Here is a 21,197-nt window from a genome sequence, read left to right as displayed (position 1 = left end):
TTTCATACGCTCTTGGCTGTGTGTGTGTCTTCTTTTAAAAAGTATCTGTTTATTTCCTTTGCCCACATTTACTGGGAAAATTTGTTAATTTGTTCAAGTTCCTTATAGGTTCTGGATATTAAAACTTTGTTAGATGCAGAATTTGCAAGCATATTCTCCCGTTCTGTAGGTTGTCTATTTACTCTCTTAATAGTTTCTGTTGCTGTGCAGAAGCTCTTCAGTTTAACTGGGTCCCACATGTCAATTTTGGTTTTCGTTGCAATTGTTTTTGGCATCTTCATCATGAAATTTTTGCCCTAGCCCACGTTCAGGATGCTATTTCCAAGGTTATCTTCCCAGTTTTTTTAAAAAAATAGATTTAGGATTTACATTTAAGTCTTTAATTCACCTTGAGTTGATTTTTTGTATATAGTGTAAGGAAGGGGTCCCGTTCCAATCTTCTGCGTATAGTAAGCAGGTTATCCCAACACCATATATTGAATAGAGAGTCCTTTCCCCATCTTGTTTTTGTTGCCTTTGTTGAAGATCATGTGATTGTAGATGTGTGGCTGTCATTTCTGGGCTCTTTATTCTGTTCCACTGGTCTATGTGTCGGTTTTTGCCCTGTATCATGCTATTTTGGTTACTGATCCATTGTAGTGTAGTTTGAAGTCAGGTAATGTGGTGCCTGCAGTATTGTTCTTTAGCATAGGATTGCTTTGGCCATTTGGGTTCTTTTTTTGTTCCATATGAATTTTAAAATAGATTTTCTATTTCTGTGAAGAATGTCATTGGTAATTTTATTGAAATAGGATTGAATCTACATTGCTTTGGACATTATGGCCATTGTTAACAATAATGATTCTTCCTATCCATGAGCATGGAATCGTTTTCCATTTATTTGTGTCATCTGTGATTTTTCTCAGTAGTGTTTTGTAGTTCTCCTTGTAGAAATCTTTCACCTCCCTGATTAGATGTATTCCTATGTGTTTTATTCTTTTTGTGGCTATTATGATTCATATTGGGTTCTTGATTTGGCTCTCAGCTTGTGCATTGTTGGGTGGGATTGCTGGTGCCTGTGCATGTGTTCACACTGGAGGCAGCAGCATTGGCCTAGCGGAGTGCTTGTGCATCAGTGGTTGGGAGGCAAATGGGGCATGCTTGGACTGGTGGGGCAGGTAAGGCCTGTCCGGTCCTATGTACTGGCAAGCAGTGGGGTGACAGTGTGGGTGAGTGCATGCTGGCAAAGTAGTGTGTGGAGTGTGCCATGAGGATAGGCTGCGGGTGGGCTGGTACATGTTGGTGGGAGCCGATCTGCTGGAGCTCTGTGATGGTGACATCAATAATTTGTATTTTTGTATTATCAGTTGTAATGGCTCTTTTTCCATCTCTGACTTTATCAGAGTCTTCTGTCTTTTCTTCTTAGTCTAGTTGAAGGTTTGCTGGTTTTGTTTATCTTTTCAAAAAACCAATGGTTTGTTTCACTGAAATTTTGTATGATTTTTAAAAGTCTCTATATTGTTTGTTTCTGGTGTAATCTTTGTTCCATTTAGTTCCAGTGTTTCTAGTTCCTTGAGGTGTAATATTAGGGTGTTCACTTAATTCCTTTCTACTTTTTGTTGTAGGCATTTATTACTATAAACTTCCATTTTAGAAGGGTTTTGCTGTATCTTTAAGGTTTTGGTATGTTGTGCTTTCATTTTCATTTGTCACAAGAAATTTTAAATTTCCTTTTAAATTTCTTCATTGACTCATTTGTTGTTGTCCAGGTGCATGTTGTTTATGTTCCATATATTTCTACCATTTCTAATATTTCTTCTGTTATTGATTCCTAGTTTTATTCCATTGTGGTCAGAAAAGATGCTTGATATGATTTTGATTTTAAAAAACTTGTTAGTACTTGTTTTGTGACCTAAGATTTGATCTATTCTGGAGAATGTTCCATGTGCTGTTGAGAAGAATGCGTATTTTGACATGGTTGGATGGAATGTTCTGTGAATGTCTATTAGGTCCATTTGATTTAGACTGCAGTTTAACTTCTAAGTTTCTTTGTTGATTTTCTACCTGAGTGATCTGTCCATTGTCAAAAATGGAATGTTGAAGTCTCTACTATTATTACATTGCATTCTTTAGACCTATTAATATTTGCTTTATATATTTGGGTTCACTAGTATTGGGGGTATATATACTTACAGTTATTATATCCTCTTGCTGCATTGACCCTTTTATCATGGTATGATGGCCGTCTTTATCTATTTTTTTAACCATTCTTGACTTAAAGTTTATTTTATCTGATATAACTATAATTACTTCTGCTCATTTTTTGTTTCCATTTGCATGGAATATCTCTTTCTATCTCCTCACCTTTATTTTTAGTGTGTCTTTATAGGTTAAGTAAATTTTCTTATAGAGAGCATATACTTGGATTTTCCTTGTATTTTTGTAATCTATTCAGCCACTCTGAATAATTGGTAAATGTAATCAATATATAATCAACTATATAATTGTTTAATAAGAGTTCACTAGTGTCATTTTGTTACTTGTTTTCTGGTTGTTTTGTAGGTTTTTTCATCTCTTTTTCATCTCCTACCGTCTTCCTCTGTTGTTAAGTGATTTTCTCTGGTAATATGTTTTAATTCAGCACTATTTATATTTAGTGTATCTATCACAGGTTTTTGTGTTGTGGTTACCACATGGTTTACAAAAAATTTATAGTCATAACAGGTTATTTAAAACTGATTACAACATAAATTTAGTAGCAAAGTGAAACAAAAAAGAAACAAAAACATACTCCACACTTTAACACCATTTCCCTGACACACATTTTGACTTTTCAATGTTTTAATTTATATCTTTTAGTATTATCTGTCTTTTAACCAATTGTCATTATTTTCCTTAAAAGCTTTTCTTGGCTGCGTATGGTGGCTCACACCCGTAATCCCAGTACGCTGGGAGGCCAAGACGGGTGGATCACAAGGTCAGGAGTTTGAGACCATCCTGACCAACATGGTGAAACCCTGCCTCTACTACAAATACAAAAAAAAAAAAAAAAAAAAAAAATTCCCTGGTGCCTGTAATCCCACTTATTCAGGAGGCCGAGGCAGGAGAATCACTTGAAACCAGGAGGCAGAGGTTGCAGTGAGCCGACATCACACCACTGCACTCCAGCCTGGGTGACAGAGGGAGACTCCATCTCAAAAAAAAAAAAAAAAAAAGAATAGTTTTTCTTTGTCTTCATACTAAAGATATGTTATTTACAAGCCAGAACTGTAGTGTTATTAATTTTTCTATGTACTCACCAGTGAGTTTTATACCTTCAGTTGTTTTCTTGTTACATGTTATCTTTCTTTCAGAGGGATGAACTTTCATTAACATGTCTTATAAGACTGGTGTGGTGTTAATGAATTCCCTCAGCTTTTGTTTATCTTAGAAAGTTTTTCTCTCTCTTTCATGTTTGAAGGATAGCTTGCTGAGTACAGTATTCTTTGCTGGCAGTAATTTTTTTTTCTTCATCACTTTGACTATATCATTCCACTCTCTCCTGACCTGAAAGGTTTCTGCTGAGAAATCTGCTGAAAGCTATGTATATGTGATATATTTATTTATGTGATATGTATAACGTGATATGTTTATTTTTATCTTGATGCTTTCAGTTCTCTTTGTCTTTGATTTTTGATAATTTGATTATGAGATGCCCTGGGAAATTCTTCTTTGTGTTGAATTTGGTGACTTCTCAGCTTCTTCCTGTTCCTGGATGCCCTCATCTTTCTCCAAATTTGAGAAATTTTCTAGGCCTTTTTCCTCTTGTATCTTTTGGGATACAAGATTAAATGGGGATTAATTTGCTTGATGTTGTTCCATAATTCCTGTAGGCTTACTTCACTCTGCTCTTTTTTTTTAATGTTTATCTCACATTTATTCTGTGCCAGGTCTTGTGAGAACTCTTGTGTGTGTGTGTGTGTGTGTATGTATATTAATATTTCAATACATAAATATTACATTCAATAATACATATATTTTTATTTGTTTTTAAAATTTTAATTTAAAAAAAAATTTTTATTTTATTTTATTTTAAGTTCTGGGATATGTATGCAGAATGTGCAAGTTTGTTACATAGGTATACATATGACATGGTGATTTGCTGCACCTATCAACCTGTCATCTAGGTTTTAAGCCCTGCATGCATTAGGTGTTTGTCCTAATGGTCTCCCTCCCCTCGCCCCCAACCCTTCGACGGGCCTCTGTGTGTGATATTCCCCTCCCTGTGTCCATATGTTCTCATTGTTCAATTCCCATTTATGAGTGAGAACATGTAGTGATTGGTTTTCTGTTCCTGTGTTAGTTTGCTGAGAATGATGGTTTCTAGCTTCTTCCATGTCCCTGCAAAGGACATGAACTCATTCTTCTTTATAGTATCAGCATAATATTCCATGGTGTATATGTGCCACATTTCCTTTATCCAGTCTATAATTGATGGGTATTTGGATTGGTTCCAAGTCTTTGCTATTTTAAATAGTGCTGCAATAAGCGTACATATGCATGTGTCTTTATAGTAGAATGATTTATAATCCTTTGGGTGTATACTCAGTAAAGGGATTGCTGGGTCAAATGGTATTTCTGGTTCTAGATCCTTGAGGAATCACCACACTGTCTTCCACAATGGTTGAACTAATATATACTCCTATGAACAGTGTAAAAGCATGACTATTTCTCCCCAGCCTTGCCAACATCTATTGTTTTCTGACTTTTTAATAATCGCTATTCTAACTGGTATGAGATGGTATCTCATTGTGGTTTTGATTAGCATTTCTCTAATGACTAGTGATGATGAGCATTTTTTCATATGTTTGTTGGCCACATAAATAAATGTCTTCTTTTGAGAACTGTCTGTTCATATACTTTGCCCACTTTTTGATGGAGTTGTTTGTTTTTTCCTTGTGAGCTTGCTTAGGTTCCTTTTAGATTTGGGATATTAGACCTTTGTCAGATGGGTAGATTGCAAAAATTTTCTCCCATTCTGTAGTTTGCCTTTTCACTCTGATGATAGTTTCTTTTGCTGTGCTGAAGCTCTCTCTCTCTCTCTCTTTTTTTAAATTAGATTCCATTTGTCATTTTGGCTTTGTCGAAATTGCTTTTGGTATTTTAGTCGTGAAGTCTTTGCCCATACCTATGTCCGGAATGGTATTGTCTAGGTTTTCTTCTAGGGTTTTTATGGTTTTGGGTTTTACACTTAAATCTTTAATCCATCTTGAGTTAATTTTTGTATAAGTTGTAAGGAACGGGTCCAATTTCAGTTTTCTGTGTAAGCCTAGTCAGTTTTCCCAGCACCATTTATTAAATAGGGAATCCTTTCACCATTGCTTGTTTTTGTCAGGTTTGCTGAAGATCGGGTGGTTGTAGATGTGTGGTATTATTTCTAAGGTCTCTGTTCTGTTCCATTGGTCTATGTATCTTGTTTGGTACCAGTATCATGCTGTTTTGGTTACTGTATCCTTGTAGTATAGTTTGAAGTCAGGTAGCATGATTCCTGCAGCTTTGTTCCTTTTGTTTAGGATTGTCTTGACTATATAGGCTCTTTTTTGGTTCCATATGAAATTAAAAGTAGTTTTTTCTAATTCTGCAACTTCACTCTCTTTTATTCTTTTTTTTTTTTGCCCCTGTTTTTGAGAAATTTCATATGTTCTGTCTTTGAGCTTGCTAATTCCTTCCTATGTTTTTTCAAGTCTGCTATTGAGGCTTTCTAATGAGTTTTTCAGTTGACTTATTGTATTCTTTTTTCTATCATTTCTGTTTGGTTTCAAAAAATGGTTTCTATTTCTTTGTCAATTTTATTTCTGGATTATTTTCCAAACTTTATTCAATATTCTTGTGATACCCTGAACTTCTTTAAGATAATTATTCTGAATTCTTTGTCAGACATTTCACAGAACTTCAATTTCATCTGGGTCTACTACTAAAATTTTATTGGTTTCTTTTGATGGTGTCATATTTCCCTGAGTTTTCCCCATCCTCATGTCTTTATACTGATGCCTGTGCATTTGAGGAGGTGATATGATTTGGCTGTGTCACCATCCAAATCTCATCTTGAGTTGTAACTCTCATAAATCCCACGTGTTGTTGGAGGTTCCCAGTGGGAGATACTTGAATCATGGGGGCGATTTTCCCCATACTGTTATCATGGTAATGAATAAGTCTCATGAGATCTGATGGTTGTATAACGGGTTTCCCTTTTAGCTTGGCTCTCTTTCTCTCTTTCTCTCTTGTCTGCTACCATGTAAAACATGCCCATTGCCTTCTGCCATGATTATGAGGCCTTCCCAGCCACATGGAACTGTGAGTCCTCTTTTTCTTATAGAGGACTTTTTCTTATAAAGAAAAAGAGGTTTTTCTCTTTTTCTTTATAAATTACCCTGTTTCAGGTATGTCTTTACCAACAGCATGTGAACAGACTAATCACAACCGCTTCCAGCTTTTCAGGGGTTCTTTGGTGGTGTTAGGCCTAACTACTTGATATCAGAATTTAATTACTTGCCTTCTGTTGCTTACCATTCTGGGGAACTTATGATGAGCAAAAGAACTAAAGCAGTGCACTGCAATGAATTCACTGCCCTATCATTTCTTCCCAGTCTGGGGAAGACTTATTGCAAATACTGGAATTTAAACACTGCAGCAGAACTTAAACTCAGGCCTGCAGTGATTTTCATATCTGGGGAAGACTTAAATGAGCACTAGAACTTAATTGCCAACCTTTTAGTTGTTTCTGGGTCAGGTGACAGCTCCACACAACCTCCTGGGATGTGTGGGAAATTTGGCACAGCGTTCAAGTCTTTCTATGTACTGTACTACCTGCAATGATATGGTATTGGCCAGGCTTCTTAGTATGGTATCCTGACTGACTCGTATGCAGAGTAGGTGGTAAGGGTCATGTGCCTGTTGCAGTCAGCACCCCAGCTTCTTGTCTCCAGTTCGCCCTAGGTGGTTCAGCCAATCTGGCAACCAAATGCTTCCCATGGGATGGGATCAAAGTGGGCATCTTGGGAAGATTTGCAGGCCAGTGAGAGATCAAATGTCCTCCTACAACTTCTTCCTCCCACCTTGAAAACCATGGATCTAGAGAAGTTAACTGTGTGTTACATTATGTCATCTTGGAGAAAGGGTGGCACAATATGAAATGAGCATTCCTCTTACTGGTTGAAGTTTTTCTCATTTCTGCAGGCCCAGGATTTTTTTTTTTTTTTTACTTCCCTCAAAGTTCTGGTGAATTCAGGGTGATAGTCTTATCTTTGAGTAGCTTATATTATAGTTGCATTTTTGTGTGTGTGTGGGTGAAGGATATGATGGGGTCTTCTACCATCTTACTGATGTCACCCAAAAGAGCATTTTTTGTAGAGAGAAAAAGTGCATTGGAAATTAGTACCTGGACTCTTTTCCAACCCTGTCAATAATTAGCTGTGCTACTTTGGAAAGATCTTGTAACTTTTATGAGTCTAATTATCTTTGTAAAACAAAGTATAAGGCTAGATAAATGTTCAACTTTCAGTAATCTAAATTTGTATATTAATTTTACAAAGACATTTTTTAATTTGAACTCATAGAAGGCAGGGATTGTTGTACCCTCTATAATGTTTAGCTCTGAACTTTAAGTAAATGGACACTAGGGACTTGATGAAGAGTATTATTATGAATATTCAAATGTATTCACTAGATTATGCTTATATATTGTCCTTTAGAGTTTATAGTACAAAAAAGAAGTAAACTCATAATTTTTTCTCCTGGTTAACTCTTCTGTATGGGCCTTGAGCTGATTTAATTGAGAAAAATAGAATTAAATTTCATTTTTTCCAGAACTGAAGTTACATATAGAAAAAAGGTGGCAAACATGGATAAACAAAGACCAGATTCACCCTTACACCTGATACAACTGAAACACTGGGCAAATTTTATGAAGAAACAGTTCTTCAGGTATTGGACATCAGCAAGTAAAGGAGAGTGATTACTGAGTGACAGCAAACAAATGGAATGAGCACTGTGATTGCTCCTTCTAAGTAGTGTGAGTGAGTTTTTGAGTCACAGCACAGCAAGGGGACCTCAGGCAGAGCTAGTGGTCACACAACTGGAATCAGGAGGCTAAAACCAGGTAGAATTTGCAAATTAGAATATCAGAAAAAAAGAGAGACAGAAGGCTGATAACCCTGGTAATCCAGAGAATTGTTTCAGAAGTGGAACTAAATTAATTACAATTTTATAAAACTCATATCTCATAGATATTCTAGAATGCTGTTTTAAAAATGCATCAGCCATTGATCCTTAAGAGTCTTGATTTAAAGCTGTAAAAGCAAGACTTGAAAGGACCAAATTATTTCCAAGTAACGTAATTGCATCCTAGAATGCAGTTCCAGGATATTATTGGGAATACAAACATATCAACCACTCAAAAAGGTAAAATTCACAACATCTGATATCTAATAAAAAATTTAAAGATATGCAAAGAAGCAGGAAAATACAAATCATGTTGAGGGGAAAATATCAATCAATACTAACTGATCTAGAAATGACACACATGATAGAATTTGTAGAAAACCTGTGGTTATAACTATATTACATATGTTCAACAAGGTAGAGGAGAAATTGAACATGGTAAGAATTGGAACACATACAAATTTCCAAAATCAAACTTATACAGAAGAAAATTTTAGACAGTTGAAACGAAGTTCGTGATGAAAAATGCTGTATATCCTTGCCATTCACAGTAGTTATGACCATTAAATTAGTGGTTACTGAACAATTCCCCCTAGGGGAAAATATAAGGTCTCAGTCCATTTTTGCTGCTAAAATATAATATCTGATACTGCGTAATTTATAAAGAACAGTTCACACCTTTAATCCCAGCACCCTGATAGACTGAAGTGAGAGGATTACTTTTGAGCCCAGGTGCTTGAGACCAACCTGAGCAACATAGGGAGACTCTGTCTCTACAAAAAATAAAAGAATTAACTGAGCATGTTAGCATGTGCCTGTAGTCCAGCTTCTTGGGAAGCTGAAGTGGGAGGATCACTTGAACCCAAGAAGTCAAGGCTGCAGTAAGCCACGATCATGCTACTGTACTCCAGCCTGGGTGACAGAACAAGACCCTCTCTCAAAAGAAAAAAAAAAATGAAAGAAAGAAACAAGAAGGAAGAAAAAAAGAAAGGAATCTAATTCTTCACAAATATGGAGGCTGGAAATTCCAAAGTTAGGATGTTGGCAGGTTCAATATCTGGTGAAGGCCCTGGTCTCTGCTTCCAAAAAGGCATTTTGAATGCTGTGTCCTCACATGGCAGAAGAGATAGAAGGACCAGAGAAGCTAAAATCACCCCTTAAATCTCTTGTATACATGGACTCATATCATTCATGAAGGTAGAACACTCATGGCCTAATCACCTAATAAAGGTTCTGTCTCTTAATACTATCCCATTTGGCCTTAGGTTCCAACATATACATTTTGTGGGCCCATGTACCTTTAAATCATAGCATAGGATTAGATTCCTGTGAGCTTCTGGTCACAAAATTTTCCTCAATCAATCAATATAAGATTTTGTTTTATATTTGTGTCTGTTTAAAGACACTCTATTTAATATACATTGTTAATAGATTAACATTGAACTCATGGCCAATGGCACTATAACTCATGCTGACCAAAGCTTGTCTAACACATACATTTTCTCCACAAGGCATATCACAGTCTTCTGGTGTTAGGAACACTAAACAGCACTTTGGCACTATGTTTGGGGCTCATTTTGAACAGTGAAATTAAGATAAAAAGTACAAAAATGCGGCACCAAGTAGACCACAAAAACAGGCATTTATTTACCGTATGAGAGCTGAAACCAGAAGGCAGAGTGTTGTCTCGTTTGACCTCAGCTGGGAATAACTCAGATTCTTTTTGCTAGTTTACTAATGACCATGAACGACCTTAAAAGCACAGCAAGTATTGATTTGGGGCTACAAATGCATTTTAGCAATAGGTGAATTTACAAATAAAGAATCTGCAAATAATAAGGATTACCTGCAAGGAAAGATTAGGCTTTACTGAGGAAAACATAAGTGAACTTGAAGAAGTAGAAATAAGCATCATCCAAAATGAAGCAGCAAAAAATAAATGATCAACTTCAAATAAAGTAATAAACAGTGGGCTCTGTGTATCTGCAGGTTCTGCATCCATAGATTTAACCAACCACAGATCAAAAATATTTTTTTAAAAAGGATGATTGTGTCTGTCCTCAACATGCACAGACATTTTTCCCTTGTGATTATTCCCTAGACCAGTGATCCCAAACCTTTTTGGCACCAGGGACCAGTTTTGTGGAAGACATTTTTTCCACAGACTGGGGGAGGTGGGATGGTTTCGGGATGAACTGTTCCACCGTCAGTTCATCAGGCATTAGATTCTCATAAGGAGCGTGCAAACTAGATCCCTTGCACGTGCAGTTCACAATAGTGTTTGCGCTCCTATGACAGTCTAATGCTGCCACTCATCTGTCCAGCTCAGGCGGTAATGCTTGCTGGCCTGCCACTCACCTCCTGCTGTGCAGCCCACTTCCTGTTTCTGGCCTGGGGGTTGGCGACCATTGCCCTAGAGAATCAAGTATAACAAGTATTTACATAGCATTTACATTGCATTAGGTATTACAATAAATCTGGAGATGATTTAAAGTATACAAGACAGCAATATGCAAATACTTCACTTTTTAATATAAGAGACTTGAGCATTGTAGGAGCTGGGTGTCTGAGGGAGTTCTGGAACCAATCCCCCAGGGATATCAAAGGACAACTGTGCAGGTAATTGGAATCCATGAAGGTAGAGAGCAGAAACATTATTTGAGAAAATCATGGTTGAAATATTTCTAAATTTGCTCTCCACAGGTACATGGAGCTAAAAAAAAAAAAAAAAAAAAAAAAATCCTAAGCCAGAAATATGGCAATATGGATAAATGTACACTAAGGTTTCTTATAATCACATCACTCAAAACCAGCAATGAAGATAAAATCATAAAAGCAGCCAGAAGGAAGAGGGGTGGTGGTGGAATAAGTTATATACAGAAGAACAAAAATAAGGATGACAGCAGATTTCTCATCAGAAACAATTCAATCAGACGATAGTACAGCAAGGTCTTTAAAGTAATGAAAAACTATTAACCTAGAATTCTATACCCAGGGAGTTCTTTCCTGAAAATGATGGTAACATAAAGACATTTAAGTCAGAAATACTAAAAGAATTCACCACTAGAAGGCATGCATTACAAGAAATGTTAAAATAAGTCCCTGCAGCAGAAGGGAAATGATAGCCAGTGGGAATTTGTGTCTACATAAAGGTGAATAAAGTATAAATGTTAAGTACATGGGTAAACAGAAAATATTTTCTCTTATTTAAATATCTTTAAAAATGACTGTTTACATTAAAACTAATGGTAATTGTGAGATTTATAATATATGTAGACATATGACAATAATAACAGACAGGTCAAGAGGAGAGAAATATTTTAAGACTCTTAGAGTATATGAGGTGTAATATTACTTGAGCACTGACTATTGTAAGTTCAAGATGTGTACTCTAAATTCGAATGCAACCACTAAAACAAACAAAAAGAATTATAGCTGATTAGCCAAGAAGACAGTAAAATGGAATCATAATAAGTAATTAATCTAAAGGAAGAAGGAAAAAAACAGAACAAAGAACAGGTATGATAAATGAAGTGGGCAAACTTCTATAAAAGACCAGATAGCACATATCTTAGACTTTGTGGGCCACATATAATCTCTGTTGCATTTTCTTCTTTGTTCTTTCTACAAACTCTTTAAAAGATAAAAATCTATTTTTAGTTCATAGGCCATAGGAATACATACCACTGCCAGATTTAGCCAGTTGGCTAGAGTTTATTGACCCCTACTTTAAATACCAACCAAAATGTAGAGATTATCAGATTGGATAAAAAAGCTAGACCAAATCATATGCTGCCTGTAGGAAACCCACTTTAAATATAAAACCACAAGTAAGTTTTTTTTCCCAGGTTTTATTTTAATTTCAGGGGTACATGTGCAGGATGTGCAGGTTAGTTACATAGGTAAATGTGTGCCACTGCAGTTTGCTGCACAGATCATCCCATCACCTAGGTATTAAGCCCAGCATCCATTAGCGATTCTTCCTGATGCTATTCCTCCTCCCACCCGCCAACCTCTTACAGGCCTCAGTGTGTGTTGTTTCCCGCTTTATGTCCATGTGTTCTCATTATTCATCTCCCGCTTACAAGTGAGAACATGTGATGTTTAAACCACAAATAGTTTCAAGGTGAAAGGATGGTAAAAGATATAATAAGTTAACACTTATAAAAAGAAAACTGGGATAGGTATATTAATATCAAACAAAATATATTTCAGAGAAAACAACATCATTAATGAAACAGAAGCTTATTTCATAATGACTAAGGTGTCAACTCGTTAAGATGACCTAACAATCTTAAGTGTTTATCTACCTAGTAAAAGAGTTTTGAAACCCAGCAAGCAAAAACTGGTACAATTGAAATAGAAATAATAGACAATTCCACGGCAATAATCAAAGATTTCTATATTCATTTCTCAATAATTGATAAAATAAGGAGATAGAAAACCAGTAAGGATATAGAAGACTTGAATAACACTGTCAACCAACTTGACATAGTTGACATTTATAGAACACTCTTCTCAACAATAACAAAATGCACATTCTTTTCCAGTGTACATGGAATATTTACCAAGATTTGGGCCGTGAAATAAGTTCTTTAAAAATGACTGTTTACATTAAAATTAATGGCAATTTTGAGATTTATAATATATGTAGACATATGACAATAATAACAAGCAGGTCAAGAGGAGAGAAATATTTTAAGACTCTTGGAATATATGAAGTGTAATATTACTTGAGCACTGACTATTGTAAGTTCAAGATGTATATTCTAAATTTTAATGTGAATGTTTTTAACTTATTTTTAAAATTATCAAATGGAGGTAGGGCTATTTGTATTACATATTTATTCTTCAGTAAGAAGAATACTATTGTAAGTTTAATATTGATACTATTGATACTATTGTAAGGTCAATATGTATATTCTAAATTTGGGCCATAAAATAAGTCTCAATATAACTTTAAAGGATTCAAGTCATACAAAGTATGTCCTCTGACCACAATGGAATTGATATGAAATCAATAATAGAAAAATATCTGAAAAATCTCCAAATGCCTGAAAACTAAATAAAACAATTGTAAGTAAATTATGGGTCAAAAAATAAATCAAAAAGGAAATCAAAGCATTTTAATGGAGGGAAAAAAGGGCATGTCAATATATTTGCAATGCAGCATTACTTAGCAGAAAATTTATGGAACAAAATGCCTATATAAAAAATAAAGGTCTTAAATAACCTTACTTCTATCTTTAGAAAATAGTAAGACAAAATCAAATGGAACCCAAAGTAGGCAGGAGAAAATAAATAATAATAATTAGCATTGAAATGAATGAAATAGTAAATAGTAAAACAACAGAGAAAATTAATGGAATCAAAAGCTGACCCTTTGAGAAGATTTAAAAAAAGACAAACGTCAGTCAGACTAATCAGGAAAAAATAAGAATACCTATATCACTAATATCATAAATGAGAGAGGTGACATCATTACAGATTTTACAGATATTCAGTGGCTAATAAGAAATCAAATGAAATATATATATATATATATATATATATACTATATATATATATATATATACTATATATATATATATACTACAACTTGTATCAAATGAGTAAATTTATTGAAAGACACAAGTCATTAAGGCTTACTGAAGAATAAATATGTAATACAAATAGCCCTACCTCCATTTTATAATTTAAAAAATAAGTTAAAAACCTTCACATTAAAACCTCCAGCCCTAGATATCTTCAATGATGAATTCTGCCAAACATTTAAGAAAGAAATAATACTAATTATGCAAATTTTATTTTAGAAAATTGAGTAGGAAGCAATATTTCCCAGCTTATTCTATGAAGCCAGTGTTACCCTAATACTAAGATGAGAAAAATGTATTTCAATAAAAGTAAAGAATAATATATTTCACAAGATGTAAAATTTCTTAACAAAATGTCAGCAAATCAAGTCCAGTAATATATAGAAAAGATAATACATTATAATCAAATTGAGTTTATCCTAGAAATGCAAGGTTAGTTTAATATTTGTAGCTCACCATTCACTAACAGACACACACACACACACACACACACACACACACACACACACACAATATCTCATCACATTAGGAATAGAAAGAAAATCCTTCAATCTGATAAGGAGCATTTAAGAAAAACCGACATCTAATGTCCTAATTAAGAAAAAAAAAAAAACCTGCTGTTTCCTTCTAAGGATGTTTGCTCTCATCGTTTATAGCTATCATTGTATTGGAGGATCTAGTCACTAAGGCATGTAAAACAAAAGGACATTCATATTAGATACAAAGATACAAAATGATCTTTATTCAAAGACCACGTGTTGTCAATATAGAAAATCCTATGGAATTTTTTAAAAAGGTACTGGAACTAATTAGTTTATTATCACTGCAAGATAAAAGATAAATGTTCAAAAGTCAGTTGTGCTTCTGTATGCTAGCAACAAAATCAGAAATTTGAACTTTAAAACATGTCATATATAGTAGCATTAAAATGTAAAGTACATAGTCATGCATGTAACAAAAGATGTGTAAGATCTATAAAGCAAAAGCTATAAAACATTACTAAAAGAAATGAATGTATTCTTACATAAATGGAGAGATGTGTTGTGTCCCTGTATCACAAGACTGAATACTGTCAAGATGTCAATTCTACTCAAAGCAATCTATATAATTGATGCAATCATAATCAAAATACCAAAACAATATTTTTAAAGGTTCTTCTATAGGCCGATTCTAAAATTCATATGGAAATGCAAAAGACTAGGATAGCCTAACAAATTTAAGAGGAACAAAGTTGGAGGACTTATAATATTGAGTCCCAAGACTAATAATGCTACAGTAAACTGAACAATATACCATTCATGTGAATATAGACAAATAGGTTATTTGAACAGAATACAGAGAATTCAGGAATACACTTGCACATATATGGTCAGTTGACTTTCAACCAAAGTACAGAAGAATTTCTATGAAGAAAATTAGTGTTTAAAAAAATGATGCTAGAAAAATTGGATATTCATATCTCCTTCCCCCAACAAAACTCTTCAGTTCATATCTCACATAACATATAATAATTAGCCCAACATGAGTCATACACTGACGTGCAAATTCTAAAAGTAACAAATGTCTAGTGAAAAACATACAAAAAAAATATCTGTGACCTTGGATTTAGCAAATATTTCTTAGATACAATGCTAAAATTATAATTCTTAAAAGAAAAGAGTGAATCAATTGGACTTCATCAAAATTAAGAACTATATGACCCTTTGAAAGACATTGTTGAAAATCAAGTCACACACTGCAAGAAAATATTTGCAAATTACATATGAGATAAAGGACTTGCATACAGAATGCTTTAAGAACACTAAATGCTTTTAATAAGAAATCAAACAATTTGATAAAGAAGTCATAAAAGATTTGAATAGACACTTCACCCAAGAAGATATATATATGGAAAATAAACATAGGAAAAGATGTACTAACACCAAAAGTTAGTACAGAAATGCAAATTAAAGTGACAGTGTCTAAAATTAAAATATCTGATCATATCAATTGTTGCGGAGCAGAGATTGAGGAACTGGAACTCTCATACACTAATGGTTGGAATATGAAATGATACAACCCCTTTGGAAAACAATTTGTGGTTTCTTAAAAGATAAATACACACCTACAATCTGACCCAGTCATTTTACTCCAACCCATTTCACTCCAATCAAAGCAAAAGAATATATCCACATAAAAACTTGTACAATAATGTTCATTACAGCTTTATTGGTAATAGCCCACATCTGTTAACAATCCAAATAAATATCAATTGGTCAGTGGACAAATCATGATATGTCTGTATAATGGAATACTACTCAGCAATGAAAAAGAATGAACAATGGCATGCATGAATCTCAAAACAATTATGCTGAATAAAATAAGACAGACAAAAAGGTTTCATATTATATATTCTATTTTCATAAAATTCTAGAAAATGCAAAATCATTTACAATGGCAGAAAGTAAATAGATGATCCCCTGTTGATAGGCAGGGGCTGGGAGAAGGAAGTATTACAAATAGGCATGAGAAAATTTGGGGGAGTGGTGGATATATTTATCAATTTTATTGTGATGGTTTCATGAGTGTATACATAAATTCAAAAGTCACCAGATTGTACATTTGAAGAATGTGTGATTCATTGCATGTCAGTTATATCTCAGAAAAGCTATATATGTGTGTTGACAGAGAGATAGATATAAGAGAGAAAGAAAGAGACAGAAAGAGAGACAGAGAGATCAAGAGAGAGCATGAGAATGCCGTGGATACTGGAATGAAATCTCGCCCTTGATCAAAAGCAGGAAACAGCAAATCATCCTGTTAGCCTTTATTTTAAGGGTATTTTCCTAAATTCAGTCTGTAAGTTACCGCAGAATGATAGATGCTTTCTTTATACCACATTCTGTAATCCTTATAGTCATTTTGTGGTTTGGGCATCATTATGTGTTTTTTATAGATTAGTTGCCTGAGGCAGTGAGCTATTAATTAACTTGCACAAGGTCACTACCAATAGGACTGGAAACCAAGTATCTCTTGCTCCATAGCACATACTCATTCCGCTGCCACAAGCCCACCTCAGTAATCAGGTTGTCTTAAAGCATGGTGTTTTGGTGTCCCCTTTCCCTCAGCAATCTCCTGCAGTTCAATAAGACTTCTGTTTTTCCTAAAACCCAGTTAATATATATGAATGCAAAAATGCACTGCCAGGTCACTATCTTTGACCAATGAAACAGGCCCTCCCTGTTTTTTTTTTTTTTTGCCAGGTGAACAGACTCAATTCATTGTCTTTTCTTTAACTTGTGGGAGAGTGCGGAATGCTTTTCCTGTTGAGTGAGGTAAGATGTCACCAAATCTGGAAGTGTGGCTGGAGGCAAAATGCAGCCACACTTCCGGATATTGACACCTGCTGGTCAAAAACATGAACATCCAGAAAGAACATGTAGAAAGACTAATAAAACATCACCAATCTTTTTGGATTTCAGATTTTCCTCAGCAAAAATGTTTATACTTTCACCTATAATATATGTATATTTATATGTAATGTACAAATACTAATATATATGCCATAAAACATACAGGAATGAATTTTAAACATAAAATAAAGATGGAATAAACATTAAAGATAATATATTTCATGATTGGTGCCAAAAAAAATATTTTGAGAATGATGTGAATGAATATTCTTCGCTATTAAAAAAGTCCTGGTTTAACCCATTGTGAATAGGAAAAGTGATTATTTGGTTTAGTTTATTTAGTTTATTTCAATAATATTTCAAATGGCTTTCATAGCTGAAGACGTTACTGCAGAGAAAAGCATAAATGCAAATGCAAGTGGTTTGCACTGGTTTTGCTTACTAAATCAATAGCTTCTACTCATGGATTATGCAAAATTTTGATTTCTAAAACACTACTAGCAAATTTCCATTTCCTTGATGTAAGTCAGTTGTTCTTGCAAGCGAATGGAAGAGGTGTTGCATTTTTTATTATTTTTTAAACAAGATTCTGTTAACAGTTTTTTAAGAGTATAGAAGGAGTTTTTATATGACATTCATTATTTTCAGGAAAAGAAATAATGAGGAAAAAGATTTCAAATACTCATTTTCAATGTTCTTTCCATTGCTCAGTTTTCTTTCATAAAACAATCACTTTCTCATTTATTGTAAAAATGTTACCTTTACCTATAAAGGACAAAATAAATGTGTTGTTTTAAATATCTGTATTATATCAATAGTCTCTCTAAATTACAGAAGGAAAGCAAAATTGGAACACTTCTGTTTTTTAAAGAAAAAAATATATGTTGTCTTGAAGTTCTGCAACTCTTTTTTTTTATTATAATTAGGGATGAAATTGCATCTAAGTTCCTTAGTATTAGATTTTAAATCTTAGTCCACGAAATTTTAATTTGCTTTATATCAGTACTTTTTTTCTTAATTTTTATTTTATTTTATTATACTTTAAGTTCTGGGATACATGTGCAGAATGTATAGGTTTGTTACATAGGTATACACATGCCATGATGGTTTGCGGCACCCATCAACCCATCATCTACGTTAGGTATTTCTCCTAATGGTATCCATCTCCTAGTCCCCCCACCCCAACAGGCCCCGGTATGTGATGTTCCCCTCCCTGTGTCCATGTGTTCTCATTGTTCAACTTCCAGTTATAAGCGAGAACATGTAGTGATTGGTTTTCTGTTTCTGTGTTAGTTTGCTGAGAATGATGGCTTCCAGCTTCACCCACGTCCCTGCAAGGGGTATGAACTTATCCTTTTCATGGCTGCATAGTTTTCCATGGTGTATATGTGCCACATTTTCTTTATCCAGTCTATCCTTGGGGATTTGGGTTGGTTCCAAGTCTTTGCTATTGTAAATTGTGCTGTAATAAATATGCATGTGCATGTGTCTTTAAAGTAGAATGATTTATAATCCTTTAAAGTAGTTTTTTTTCTAATTGTGTGAAGAAATTCAATGGTAGCTTAATGGGAATAGCATGAATCTATAAATTACTTTGGGCAATATGGCCATTTTCACAAAACTGATTCTTTCTATCCATGAGCATGGAATGTTTTTCCATTTGTTTGTGTCCTCTTTTATTTCTTGAGCAGTGGTTTGTAGTTCTCCTTGAAGAGGTCCTTCACATTTCTTGTAAGTTGTATTCCTAGGTATTTTATTCTCTTTGTAGCAATTGTGAATGGGAATTCACTCATGATTTGGCTCTCTGTTTGTCTATTATTGGTGTATAGGAATGTTTGTGATTTTCGTCCACTGATTTTGTATCCTGAGACTTGCTGAAGTTGCTTATCAGCTTAAGTAGATTTTGGGCTGAGAGATGATGGGGTTTTCTAAATATACAATCATGAAATCTGCAGAGACAATTTGCCTTCCTCTCTTCTGATTTGACTACTCTTTATTTCTTTCTCTTTCCTGATTGCCATGGCCAGAACTTCCAATACTATATTGAATAGGAGTGGCAAGAGAAGGCATCCTTATCTTGTGCCGGTTTACAAAGGAAATGCTTCCAGTTTTTGCCCATTCAGTATGATATCGGCTCTGTTTTGGGTTTTTCATAAATAACTCTTATTATTTTGAGATACGTTCCATCAATACCTAGGTTTTTGAGAGTTTTTAGCATGATGGGGTGTTGAATTTTATTGAAGGCCTTTTTTTGCATCTGTTGCGATAATCATGTGGTTTTTATCATTGGTTCTATTTATGTGATGGATTATGTTTACTGATTTGCATATGGTGAACCAGCCTTGCATCCCAGTGATGAAGCCGACTTGATTGTGGTGGAGAAGCTTTTTGATGTGCCGCTATATTTGGTTTGCTAGTATTTTATTGAGGATTTTCGCATTGATGTTCATCAGAGATATTGGAATGAAATTTTCCTTTTTGTTGGGTCTCTGCTAGGTTTTGGTATCAGGATGTGGCTGGCCTCATAAAATGAGTCAAGGAGGAGTCCCTCTTTTTCTGTTGTTTGGAATAGTTTCAGAAGGAATGGTACCAGCTCCTCCTTTTACCTCTGGTAGAATTTGGCTGTGAATCCATCTGGTCCTGGGCTTTTTTTGGTTGGTAGGCTATTAATTACTGCCTCAATTTCAGAACTTGTTATTGGTCTATTCAATGATTTGACTTCTTCCTGGTTTAGCTTTGGGAGGGTGTATATTTCCAGGAATTTATCCATTTCTTCTAATTATCTACTTTAATTGCTTAGAGGTATTTATAGTATTCTCTGTTCATAGTTTGTATTTCTGTGGGATCGGTGGTGATATCTCTTTTATCACTTTTTATTGTGTCTGTTGGATTCTTCTCTCTTTTCTTCTTTATTACTCTGGCTAGCCATCTATCTATCTTGTTAATCTTTTCAAAAAAGCAGCACCTGGATTCACTAATTTTTTTGAAGGTTTTTTTTGTGTCTCTATCTTGTTGAGTTCTGCTCTGATCTTAGTTATTTCTTGCCTTCTGCTAGCTTTTGAATTTGTTTCTTCTTGCTCCTCTAGTTCTTTTAATTATGATGTTAGGCTGTCAATTTTAGATCTTTCTGCTTTTCCCTGTGGGCATTCACCGCTGTAAATTTCCCTCAAACAGTACTTTAGCTGTGTCCCAGAGATTCTAGTACGTTATGTCTTTGTTCTCATCACTTTCAAAGAACTTCTTTATTTCTACCTTCATTTTGTTACTTACCTAGTAGTCATTCAGGATCAGGTTGTTCAGTTTCCATGTAGTTGAGCAGTTTTGAGTGAGTTTCTTAATCCTGAGTTCTAGTTTGAGTGCACTGTTGTTTGAGAGACTGTTTGCTATGATTTCTGTTCTTTTGCATTTGCTGACGAGTGTTTTACTTCCAATTATGGGTGATCAATTTTCGAATAAGTGTGATATGGTGCTGAGACAAATGTATATTCTGTCAATTTGGGGTGGAGAGTTCTGTAGATGTCTATTAGGTCCACTCGGTCCAGAGCTGAGTTCAAGTCCTGAATATCCTTGTTACATTTCTGTCTTGTTGATCTGTCTAATATTGACAGTGGGGTGTTAACGTCTCCCACTGTTATTGTGTGGGAGTGTAAGTCTCTTTGTAGGTCTCTAAGAACTTGCTTTATAAATCTGGGTGCTCCTGTATTGGGTGCATATATATTTAGGATAGTTAGCTCTTGTTGTTGCATTGATCCCTTTACTATTATGTAATACCCTTCTTTGTCTTTGTTTCATCTTTGTTGGTTTAAAGCCTGTTTTATCAGAGTCTAAGATTGCAACCCCTGCTTTTTTTTTTTTTTTTTTTTTCGCTTTCCATTTGCTTGGTAAATGTTCCTCCATCCCTTTATTTTGAGCCTATCTGTATCTTTTCACGTGAGATGGGTCTCCTGAATACAGCACTCTGATCGGTCTTGATTCTTTATCCAATTTGCCGGTCTGTGTCTTTTAATTGGGGCATTTGGTCCATTTACATTTA

Source organism: Macaca mulatta, chromosome 5, assembly GCF_049350105.2.
Source record: "Macaca mulatta isolate MMU2019108-1 chromosome 5, T2T-MMU8v2.0, whole genome shotgun sequence".
NCBI lineage: Eukaryota > Metazoa > Chordata > Mammalia > Primates > Cercopithecidae > Macaca > Macaca mulatta.
The sequence above is the reverse complement of the archived record's forward strand: the minus strand, read 5'-3'. Positions refer to the sequence as shown.